The 12419-nt window shown below is 38.6% G+C and overlaps 1 non-coding gene across 1 annotated transcript; it reads right to left on the reverse strand.

The window, feature by feature from the left end:
- Positions 1-3446: 3446 nt before the first annotated feature.
- On the reverse strand, positions 3447-3558 carry LOC124889097. Its single transcript, XR_007047714.1, has one exon. It is a non-coding gene; the product is annotated as a small nucleolar RNA R71 (small nucleolar RNA).
- Positions 3559-12419: the final 8861 nt, after the last annotated feature.

Here is a 12419-nt window from a genome sequence, read left to right on the forward strand (position 1 = left end):
GATCATATGATAGCTTGCCTCATACACAACATTTCTTTGAATGTTGGTCACTCTATGCTTACAGAGTTCAAACATTGCAAGAACAGAGGTAGCCTCATGCTCATGTTTCCATATCTGATCACTGAGTTATGAAGGAATTCTGAGGTCAAGGAATATTGGGGGACAACTAGATATTCCCAAAGATACCTATTTACCCATTGAAGATGTGTGGTGAAGGCGTAGCTTCAAAGAGAAAAAAGAGGAAGATCAATTTGGGTAAGTCAGTGGATGATGATCTTGATTTTTGCATTCCATCCTCAACAAGGCCATTTGACGAGCTCTCATGCCATATGCGGGTAGTACAAGAACTAGTGTCTAAATTGACCATAGGCCCGGGAGAGTCTTCTACCGGTCATTCCTCCTACATCTCCCAAAGTCATTATAATATGATCCTAGAGGATCAGAGGACACAGAGGGCTACCATTTCTAGGCTAGAGCAATTCTACACATGTTTGGCCCAATCACACCAAAAGTTGAGTAAGTCTCATGGTAAAATAAAGAGGATGGAGAGGAGGCGAGAAAAGTTCTTCACTCAAATGTGGAATGGGTGAAGGGCTTGTGGAAGGTCCTAAAGCTAAGAGAGAGACTTCCCTCTCCTAGAACAGATATTAATGATGAGATTACATCAAGGTGGTCCAAGGATGGGAATATGGATTCTAATGATACCGATTAGGAGACGGAGAGTGGTGGTAGAACTTGATGCGGTTTCAATATCATGACCCAACCCTGGGCCTAGTCATGAAGGGTATCTCAAGCCTACTATGGGCCATAGACCACCCCTATAGTTTGTCCAATCCAAATATGATATAGTATAATAGAGGAAGCAATTTAAGTAAGCATATAGAAGATAAATAACCAAGACAAAGGTTCTAAGATCCCAAACAAATATCCCAATCCACAGTTATCCACAAAATCCTCTAAAACAAACTGAATATCAACTAGGTCGGGATATGCCCCCCACCATGGAAAAAAGGAAAATGAAATATAAAAAGAAACCAAAAGGATATTGACACTCTTATGAAATACAATGAAATGTTTGGCCTTTTAAAAGATGGATTCTTGCCACTTCAACGCCCACCCATCCATAATCCATAATCCATCTAACATTGCATAGGGGTAAAAAAAAGGTGTCCTTGAACCCTAAATTATGAAACAATATAGCATTCTAGGATGGTTAACGGGGTGAGAACTAGTGTGTAACTCAAGATTGGGATAAAATAATGTCATTTCCAAATCAAGTTCAACTCAATGTACATGTTCACATACATGCATAGATACCTATATAAGATATTGGATAGGGAAAAAAGTTTAGTATGAGATTTTAAAATTATTAACCTAGACAATGTAGCTCTAACCATCCTAAAAATACCCACGGGCTATATGGGTCTGGCACCCCTCATGATGAGTGGTAATTCTACCACTCATTCATATAAATTATACACACATACTACTATGTTTTATGTTAGAAAATGAGGCACTATCCAGATTTAAGTGTACTAACACGTACATTTTGCAGGTATGAAGTGGATAAGATGAGCATATATGGAATGGAGCTAAAAGAAGATCAAATGGAAGTAAAAGGAATGCAATTGGAAACCTGAAGCAATCAGCCTCAGCTACTGCGATTGCGGTCTTTATCAGACTGTGATCGTGGTTGCTATCAGTCAAGGTGGTCAGTAAAGTACAATCACAAAACCTAATCATGGTCATGTGGCTGCAGTCGTGACTAACACACGTGATCGCATATCAGCGGGAACTGGCCCAAGGGCAGAATTGTAAAATGTCATGGATGAATCCCGAATCATATATAAGCAAAAACCCTTTCTTCTTTGGGCATTGCTAATCTCATAAGATAGTTTTCAATTCGAAGCTTGAAACCATAATTGGGAATGTGTGTAATCAACTTTGGAGGATTAAATTTCTTAGTTTCTTATTGAATAATGAATGCGTTGGTTGACCCACATGATATATCTCTCTTTATTTTCTTCATGAGTAGCTAAATAATTTAGTCTTGGGATTATGTTGAACTAGAATATGATTGTGTATGGGTATTGTTGAGTTTTTAAGGATTTTTGTTATTGGGTATGGATTTCACCATTGCTTGAGCTTATGTGTTAGAATTTGATGGGTGACAACTCCAAATATCAAAATGGGTGTGATGGGTGAAAGCTCCAAGCTCTAGAAACCTTTTTTCATCCTCAATAGGGGGATTTAAGTGAATATTAGATAACCCATAACATCCTTAAAAAAGGGTTATCGAGGGAAAAAGCAATGGTGAACAACTAAGTCTATTGTTTACTACCCTTTGCAATCTTAGAAATAAGTGTTTAGGGAGTGTAAATCATGTCAAAAGCATCATCCTAGAAATAGGGATGCTTGGTTAAGGTTTTGGGTGGCTATATAAACTCCACACTTTATAGGTGCTCGAAAGGTCCAATGGGTGAAATCATTGGGGTTTTGTCAAAAGATTGACCCCAATGATCTTTGATCTAGCCTATCCATTAATTAATAACTAAATCCCATGATAAACCAACATTTTCCTACATGCTTCACCTTTAAGGAGACGTAATACCAAGATTCCCCCAAACCTTGAATTCAAACCAAAGATAGCATTCACCAATGACTTATTAAAGTTTATGTGAAGAATTTCAAAAAAATCATTCATTTACTTATGCATGTTCTTTCCATTAGCATTCTAGGTAACCTTATAGTAAGTTGAGCACCCATAGGTTAGATGTCTATAGCTTTCATTCCTTGATATTCGCACCTAATTTACATTGGGTTACTTGACAATGAATGCCTCACCCCTCAATTATGGGAGTGAGTTGAGCATTATTAAAATGGATCCGTTGTCGGGGAGTGAAATATAAATTTCAACTATGTGGTGCTACTCTTACTTGAGAATACTCAGAGTGGGGTAATTTACGTTATTTGTTGTTTTTTACTATTTTGTTTGTGATCAAAGTGTAAATGGAGCAATGAGTGATAACGCAAGTAATTTTGACCCCTTTGATGCCCCACTAGACGATGAGGGCCAATGAAATGATTCGAGGCAAACAAGTTCTATCTGTATCCCACCAACCAACGAAAATGGCATGTTTCATGTAACTAGCATTATGCTTCACATAATTCAAATGAAAGGATTATATGGGGGTCAAGCATATGAGGACCCTAATGTTCATTTTAAAAACTTCGTGGAAGTTTGTGCGCCATTAAACATAGAGCATATTACACAAGTATCCATCCAACTTGGAATCTTTCCATTTTCACTAACGAGTGAGGCATTTTTATAGCTCCGCTCAATTCCTCCCGGCTCAGTCACATCTTGGGAGGAGTGCACCATATTGTTCATTAATAGATACTTCCGACCATTGAAATCATTAATAGATACTTCCGACCATTGAAACTACTTCAAAAAAGAGATGAGATTGTAAACTTTCGGCAATTAAATAGAGAATCATTGTTTGAAGTATGGGAGAGGTTTACTGGAAAGCTAGCCCAATGCCCAAATCATGAGGACCTGGATAAGATGCTCCTTGAGATTTTCTATAGAGAACTTGACCCATTGAACAAAATAGTTGTGGATAATGTTGTGGGTGGCTCTATTGAGAAATTGCATCATCTTGTGGCTTTCCAATTGATATGAGAAGTATTCAAACAAAATCAGGGATGGCACACCTATGATGTCGATACTCCTAAGACCCCTTCTACTACCTCCATGGTGACTAATGAGAGAAGAAAACGAGAAGATAAAAAGGAAGAGAATATAGCCAAGATGATGACCAATATGATCTTCTAATAAAACATGTTATAGGTGTACCCGCAAAAGCAGTAAATGCCACAACATTAAAGCCTTATGAAGATGATGATAAAGGAAAGAGGTTGGTTGAAGAAATTTGGTACATGGTAAACTATTTGGGGGGTTCCCGCCTCGCCTATCAAAGGCAACGTGAAAACCAAAGTTGGATGGATTGTGACTTAGAAAGAGATTGGAGAGATAGGGATCGTGACTATGACCGCTCCATCCCTCCTCATGATAGGGCTAAGGTTAAAGAGTCAAATGTCATCGATCCAAAAAAGTTCATGACTGAAGATGTGTTGGCAAGGATTTTGAGTAGAGTTGAAGGCACATACAAATTGATCCGTGAATTGAAGGGTGACTTCTCCATTCTCTCCCAAATGGTGGTGTATCACTCCAACTTTATCAAATAATTAGAGACCCAAGTTGGGAAAATCTCCACACAACTAAATACAAGGGATAGAGATTGACTTGTAAGTGACATAATTGCTAACCCAAAGAATGATAAACAAGTCCTAGCCATAGTCACTAAAAGTGAAAAAACACTTGAAAAACCTCTTAGAGGAGATGTGAGTGAAAATATGCCCAAAGCAAGGCAAAAGAGGTAATGCCCCAGAGAAGAGAGACAAGTGATGAGAAAGATATGGACGAAAGTAATGAAGAAGTGGTCAAAGTTGAAAAAGTGCAAGGTGAAGTAACGCCAATCATCCATGTTCCTCCCCCATTCCCTCAACGGTTGAATAAAAAGGAAGAGAGTGACAAGTTGAGATAATTTATGACAAAACTTAGCAACCTCTCAATAAATATCCCACTACTCGAGGCAATACAAGAGATTTTGGGATATACTAAGTTAATGTCCAAGAAGAAGCTCATTAAGGATGATACTATTAAGGTTACTCATGGTTATAGTGCTATCATGGATTGCAAAGTTGTGGAAAAAAAGGATGACCCCAGAGCGTTCACTATCCCTTGCACCATTGGGACTCATGTGTTTGCAAAAGCTCTTTGTGATCTTGTGATAGCATCAACCTAATGCCTTTTTTCATATATAAGGAACATGGATTGGACACTCCTGGGCCAACCTCGATATGAATTTTGATGGCAAACCGGTACATAAAAAGGCCGGTGGGTATATTGTTAGATGTCCTTATGAAGGTGGACAAATTCATTCTCCTAGCAGATTTTATTGTATTGGATTACGAGATGGACCAAGAGGTGCCTATCATTCTTGGTCATTTTGGTCATCCTTTCTTGGCCATCAGGAGAGCCATTGTCGATCTAGAGCTGTGAGAGCTAAAATTTTGGGTACAAAAAGATGAGGTCTCATTCAAAATTTATAAGTCAAAGAAAAAACCGCAGAGCTCCAAGTAGTATTTGTGGTGGTGGTTAAGAATGAAAAAGAGAATAATGAGGGGTTTGAGGACCTGCTGTAAGATTGAAATAATAAAGACATCATGCCATGACGATAACTAAGGCGCTAGGCGGGAGGCAACCCACAAATGCCACAAGAGTGGCTTGTATCTTTTATTGTTATGTTCTTGTAGTGTAGATGTTGTCTTTGCATTTGAATAACCCCTGCATTTATGGCACTTTGGATTACATTGAATGAGCTTTAAAAGGGGCAAATGTGAAAGTCTACTTTGAAGATCCGAACAAGGAAAATTCTATGAAAATTGAGTAAAATGCTGAATAGGGGAAAATAAGGGAGCAAAAAAAACTTCTCTCAGTTACCGCGATCGCGGCCACCATGCACAATTGTGACTACTCGGGTGCCTGCGGTCGCAGCCCCTGACCGTAGTCACGGTCATTTCAATCATTTAACCCCTAGTCTTCTTCATTTCCCTCACACTCCCTTTTCAAGATTGTGCTCTCAAATCTAAGTTACATTGTTGGCTCAGTTGTAAGCCCTCAAACAGCCTTTGTGAACATCCCTCTTGTATCACAACTTTGCTACGTGACCTGAATCTTTGTTTTTATTTTTGAAAATAGGCCATTGAGTGCATGATTAAGAAAGAGCCTAGAGTTTTAATTGCTATGCTTTACATGTTTTCATACTTATTATTATTGTGGTATTGGTTGATTGATTGAGGTGTGCACACAATTTGGGAAAGCTTGAGTACCTAATAGTATGTAAAAAGGTAGACAAATGTGATGTGCACACCTTGTGTTTGATAAATTTCTCAATTAAACTTTCAATAGTGATATTTACTTTTGAAGGGCTCATTCACACACCGGTAGCATTGTTCACATAACCTTTATTTGCACCTATATTGTAGAATATATTAGTAGTCTGGAATTTTGAGAAAGTTGAACATGCAGAATTGACATGGATCTAGCCTCAGGTATTATGATCACGGTCATAGACCACGATCGTGGTAAAGCGGATGTAGTTATGATCTGCAATCGTGATACCTGAGGGCAGGTTTTAGTCATGTCAATAAAATCCAGTACTTCCAATTTTTTGCCAGGCAACCCCAAGAACCTAGTCCAGTGAACTTTAATGATCAATCTAGCACAGCTTGCATGATTCAAATAATGTTGAAAGATATAATGTATATTTAGTGCTTTCAGGACAACCTCATGCATAAGTTTGATCATATCATATTCATGGCACCCAAATGCCACACTCATTACTACAGTGATCTTTCAAAGACAAAGTTGCTTTTAGAAAGAGGAATTTGTTTGGAGAATATACTGGAGAAGCTACCGGCTTTTCACGACAAACTTGAAGCCACAGGGTGGAGGTGCTTTGCCATGGATCCATGCCTTGCAAATGAACAATGGGTCCATGAATTTTATGCCAATATCAGTGAAGTATCTTTCTCAGAACCACTCAATATTATTATAAAGATGTGGATAATGCCGGTGAAAGTTGGGGCTAAGCAAATCAATGATGTTTATGGGCTCAAGCAGGCAGACATGGGTGAATTTAAAGCAAAGGAGTGTAAATTGGGGAATTGGTTGGCACAATGGCTATGTCTTAGAAAGAAAGTCTCATGGACCAAAACTAAAAGCAACATCTCTATGAATGACTGCACTTTCGAGGCTTAGATATGGTTGCACATCATTTGTAGCCGAGTGTCTCCTTGCACCCACATGACAGCAGTCCCATAATTACATGCTCAGATGGTTTCTTGTATTCTAGACGGCATCCCTTTGGATATTGGTAACTCGTGGTCAATGAAATAGATCATTTCAAAACCCAAAGTGGTACAAATCTCTTTTAGCCCTCTCTAATTACTAAGCTTTTCAAGAGAGTAGAGGTGGATGAGTATGCTACTGATACATGTGTGTGTCCTAGTTCCGCATCTACCCATTGAGGATTTGAGGAGAGGGTCCATCGGGAAAAATCAAGAAAAAAAAGATCAACTTGTAAGATCCAACATGTAGCAAACCCGAGACTCATAGGCCAACAACCATGGGACTTCTTGAAGAGATTAGAGTTAATATTGCAACCATTAAAGAGCTTGTGTCTAGCTTTCCTCAAGGTACGGGAGATCCCTCCACTACCCATCACTCATATATGTCACGTGCTGATTACGATGAGTACAAGGAAGACCAAAAGAAGCAAAAAGCTATTATTGATCAACTTGAGGAAGCCTACTCCTCTTTGGCAGCATCACACCAAGACCTCCGGAGTGCACATGAAAAAATAATCACTAGGGAGAAAAAGAGGGACAAATTCTTTACCAAAATATAGAAAGGGGTGAAGGGCCTGTAGAAGGTTTTGAAACCCTGAAGCAGGCTTTCCACTTCTTGGGTGTACAGTGATGATGAGGCCCTAGAAGAGTGGTCAAATCTTAAGGAGGATGGTGATGATGCAGGTTTCGAGAGTGATAGCAGTCCTTGATATGGATTCAGGGAGCACCCTTATCTCTTTTATCCTAAATTATTTATGTAGTAGGGACACTACTACTTTGTCAGTTGGGAGTGTCTTCTTATTTATTTGATTTGGGCATGTATTATTGGTATTCTATGTACTTTTTTGCTCTTTTGGATGATTCTAACTTTTTATTTGGGTTGTAATATTCAGGCACTCTTATGGTGCTCACACTTGCATAGAGTACATTTTGTTCTTGTTTTGTTAATTTGTGATTTTAGTTTCTAACCATAGATACAAGGAAAGTTTGAGTACCTATGGTATCGATGATTGGGATTTGCATTCACACCCAGTGGTGAAATCTTAGTAACCACATAGAAGTTTGCCCATACTATAGTTTGCAATGTAAGATAATAGCTTGGGTTATTTCCATAAATAGCAAATTATGCATGGTTCGGGTACAAAAGAAAACACCCCCATCCGTCCGAAAAAATTTGCAAAATTCAAAGACATGGACGTAAGCATCTTTGTGACAAAATTCACTCTTTTTCTTTGACTTCAAAAGTTGATTACAAAAAATAAGGGATACTCCACCCTTTTCTCGAGAGAGGAGAACAATTAACCTGCCTTGACAAATTCACATGTCGTGTGTGTGAGCATATTGTCTACATCTCATGTGTACTTGTACCATCTAGAACTTGCCCCATTAGTCTTTCAAAACTAAATTTTGGTTGTGCTTGGTGGGTAAAATGATATTAGGCCATTTTGTGATTTTGGAAACCTACTTTAGCCTAAAATGCCTACCAATATATATGAGTTACCCCTAGTCACCCTCTTCGAGCCTTTGGGCTTTTCTTTGCTAACCACATTATAAGCCGTGACCTTTCTATTCATCCTCTCTTGAACCCTATCCTCCTTAAACTTAAGAATAGAAATTGAGGCCAAAATCCTAAGTTGGCGGTGATGGAAAGAGTAAGAAAGTGTAGTTGAGCGACAAAGTCATAAAAAGAAAAAGAATCTACGATCCTAGCAAGTAAACATTTTGCTTTGAAGGAAAAGATAGTCACTCAAAAGAATAAGTGCTTAAAGCTTGATGCATGCACAAGAATTGAAGAAAAAAGGTGAAAAGACTTAGGGTAAAGTAAAAGAGACGAAGTAGGTAAAGCAACAAAAGAAAAATAAGTGGCCAAATAAGCTAAAGGTGATGAGAATTTGACGTAGAAGTTCAAGGAGGGTATTGCCTTATTGTCCGAAATTGTTATCCTACCCTACCCCAAGCCTACATTACAAGATCAAAAATCCCTTTGTGATTTCCAACCAAACGTGGTCATTATGGTGGCTATTGAAAATAGGGGTAAGCCTATGGAATGGTACATGTAACATGGAGAGTTTCTTGAGAGAGCAAGTGTTTGCACCTAATTTTCCTTGTTGTGTAAGTAATAGCTAGGTGTGTGAACCTTTTTTTCCTGTGAGGGGGCATGTGACTTAATTAAAGAGGGTGATTTTTTCATCTTCCACGCAATGAGATGAGTGGATGTATAACATGATTAAATTTGGCTTTTGAGTGACTTCTAGGGTGCTCGTAATTGTCACATAGTCTCTCCCCAAGATCCATTGCATCCTTCGCCAATCCATTTTATGATGAGGGGCATTGTTAATACTTTTATATCCATATGTGAAAAGCTTTTTGTGGTAACAACCAAGTTGGAGTCTTCATGGTCATTGGGAGCATAAATAAGGGCACATGAAAAAGGTCTCATGGTAAGAGGTAGTGTTGCTTGAGGAGAAGCAAATGTCTAAGTTAGGGTGTCGATGAGTGGTAATTCAACCACTCATTCATACAAATTATGCACACACACTACCATGTTTTGTGTTAGAAATGAGGCACCATATTTAAGTGCACTAACACCCATACTTTGGAGGTATGACATGGATAAGATGGGCATATATGGAATAGAGTTAAAAAGGGAGCAAATGGAAGAAAAAGGAGTGCAGCTAAAAACCTGAAGCAGTCATCCTCGATTACCATGACTGTGGTCCTCAGACCGCGGCCGCCATCAATCTTGGTGGCCAGCAAAGCACGATCGTGAAACCTAACTACGGTCATGTAGCTGTGGTCATAGTCAAACACACACGATCATGGATTAGCAGGAACTGGTCCAAGGGTAGAATTGTAAAATGTCATGGACGAATCCCAAATCATATATAAGCAAAACCTTTTCTTCTTTGGGCATTGCTATCTCAAAAGATAGTTTTGAATTGTAATCTTGAAACCTTAATTGGGAAAGTGTGTAATCAACTTTGGAGGCTTAAATTTCTTAGTTTCTTGTTGAAGAATGAATGCTCTGGTTGACCCACATGGTATATCTCTCTTTACTTTCTTTCTTCATGAGTAGATAAATAATTTAGTCTTGGGATTATGCTGAACTAGAGTGTGATTATGTGTGGGTATTATTGAGTTTGCATGGCTTTTAGTTGTTGGTTATGGATTTCACCATTGCTAGAGCTTATGTGTTAGAATTTGATGGGTGAAAACTCTAAATATCCAAATGGGTTTGATGGGTGAAAGCTCCAAGCTCTAGAAACCCCTTTTCAACCTCGACAGGGGGATTTAAGTGAATATTAGGTAACCCATAACATCTTTGAAAGAGGGTTATCAGGGGACAAAGAAATGGTGAACAACTAAGTCTATGGTTTACTACCCTTTACAATCTAAGAAATAAGTGTTTAGGGAGTGTAAATCATGTCAAGAGCATCATCCTAGAAATAGGGATTCTTGGTTTAGGTTTTGGGTGGCTATATAAACTCTACACTTGTTAGGTGCTCGAAAGGGCCAATGGGTGAAATCTTTAGGGTTTTGTCGAAAGATTGACCTCAATGATCTTTGACCTAGCCTATCCATTAATTAACAACTAAATCCCATAATAAACTAACATTGTCCCACATGTTTCACCTCTAAGGAGACATAATCCTAAGATTCCCCAGTCCTTGAATTCCAACCAAAGATAGCATTCACTATGTACTTGTTGAAGTTTGTGTGAAGAATTTCAAGTGAATCCCCCATTTCATTTTGCATGTTATTTCCATTAACATTCCGGGTAACCTTATAGTAACTTGAGCACCCATAGGTTGGAAGTCTATAGCATTCACTCCTTGATATTCGACCCCAATTTACATTGGGTTACTTGACAACGACCGCCTCACTCCTCAATTATAGGAATGAGTTGAGCGTTATCACCCCACCTAAAAGACCCATATGCATGTTAGCCGCACAAACCGGAGGTATGAAGGAAGGTCGGTGAATTATGACCCTATGCTATTGCTGGATATAAATATATATATATATATATATATATAAAGTGTGACACAGGCACACGGTCATTAAGACCACCCCCATGCCGGCAAACATGGTTTTCAGTATTGGTCCCTTTCACTGCAAGCTATACAACTCCCTTTAATCCTAATCAAAACCTTTACACACAAACCTATCCACGTAACCGGGGAATCATCCATTAAGGCATTATCAATGATATTGTCATACCAATTATTCTTGAAAGCTAATATCATTATGTCATTTCAATTATTTATCAACTTTTGGGAATCCACGACCCCTAAGGTCCAATTTAAAATCAAAACATGATCCATTAACCTTTTATGCAATGCCAGGTTTCAAACTTAAATTCAATATGCATATATCCATGTTTCAAAGCCATTTTCATAAGGTGGGTTGTGGTTATTACCAAATCCAATACCTAAATCCATTTATCTGGGCAAATCCACCACCCTCGTAATTTATCAAGTCAATTTGGTGGAATCCATAACCCCCATCCCAATTCCCATAGCCATGCACAAATTTAGTTCAAAAGCCATGAGATAAAGCATAAATAACAAATTCCCAAACCACGGGAAAACCAATCAAGTAGTAGTCATTCAAAACCCTCAACCCATGATTCAAAACTCAACATGTAAATCCACATAAACAATAATCAAACACATGTTTTTCATAAGATAAGTTTTAGGGAAGAGATACATGCCTAAGATAAAAAGAATTTGAAGGAGAAACCACAAATTGAGCCCTAGATGTTCAAACCCTCAAAAACCCTAATTGTTCTTTCTTGGAGAATTTAAGAGAGAAGAAAAGTGTGTTTTACTAGGTAATGAAGAGTTATGGGGTACGTTGAGGTATTTTATGTTGTGGGCTATAACTAGGGAAGGAGGGAAATAACCGAAGTTCCCTTACTTAAAAGTGCAAGAAAATTATCGCCACTCGCTAGGGATACCTCACGACTCGTAAGGACTAGTCACAAGTCATCACCACAACTCATGGTTTGGGTTAAAAGTTGGGGCCATTATAGTAGTTTGGTCACGAGACCCTCATCATGACTCATGACCTCACTATACGACTCGTGAGGTCCAAGTGGGGACCTCAACAGAAACCATTGATAAACTTACTGGTCAGGCTACGATTAGCACCTTACAACTCGTGAGGATCTTTTACAACTCATCAACTGAGTCATAGCCTGAGCAGTGAGCATAATACTAAAAGAACTTTTTAGAGTTCAAAACCTAAGGTTGTTACATTACCCCCCCCCCCCCCAGGATCATTCATCTCGTATGAGAATTAATACACTCATTAGCGTAATATAAGAAAAAATGCAACCGGATAACCAAAAGACAAATTACAAAGGCAACAAGAAATGAATGGGAACTATACCTTAAGCATTGTCATCTAGTGAGGGGAAAAAGAATGAATATTTGGAC

Source organism: Capsicum annuum, chromosome 11, assembly GCF_002878395.1.
Source record: "Capsicum annuum cultivar UCD-10X-F1 chromosome 11, UCD10Xv1.1, whole genome shotgun sequence".
In the NCBI taxonomy this organism is placed as follows: Eukaryota; Viridiplantae; Streptophyta; class Magnoliopsida; order Solanales; family Solanaceae; genus Capsicum; species Capsicum annuum.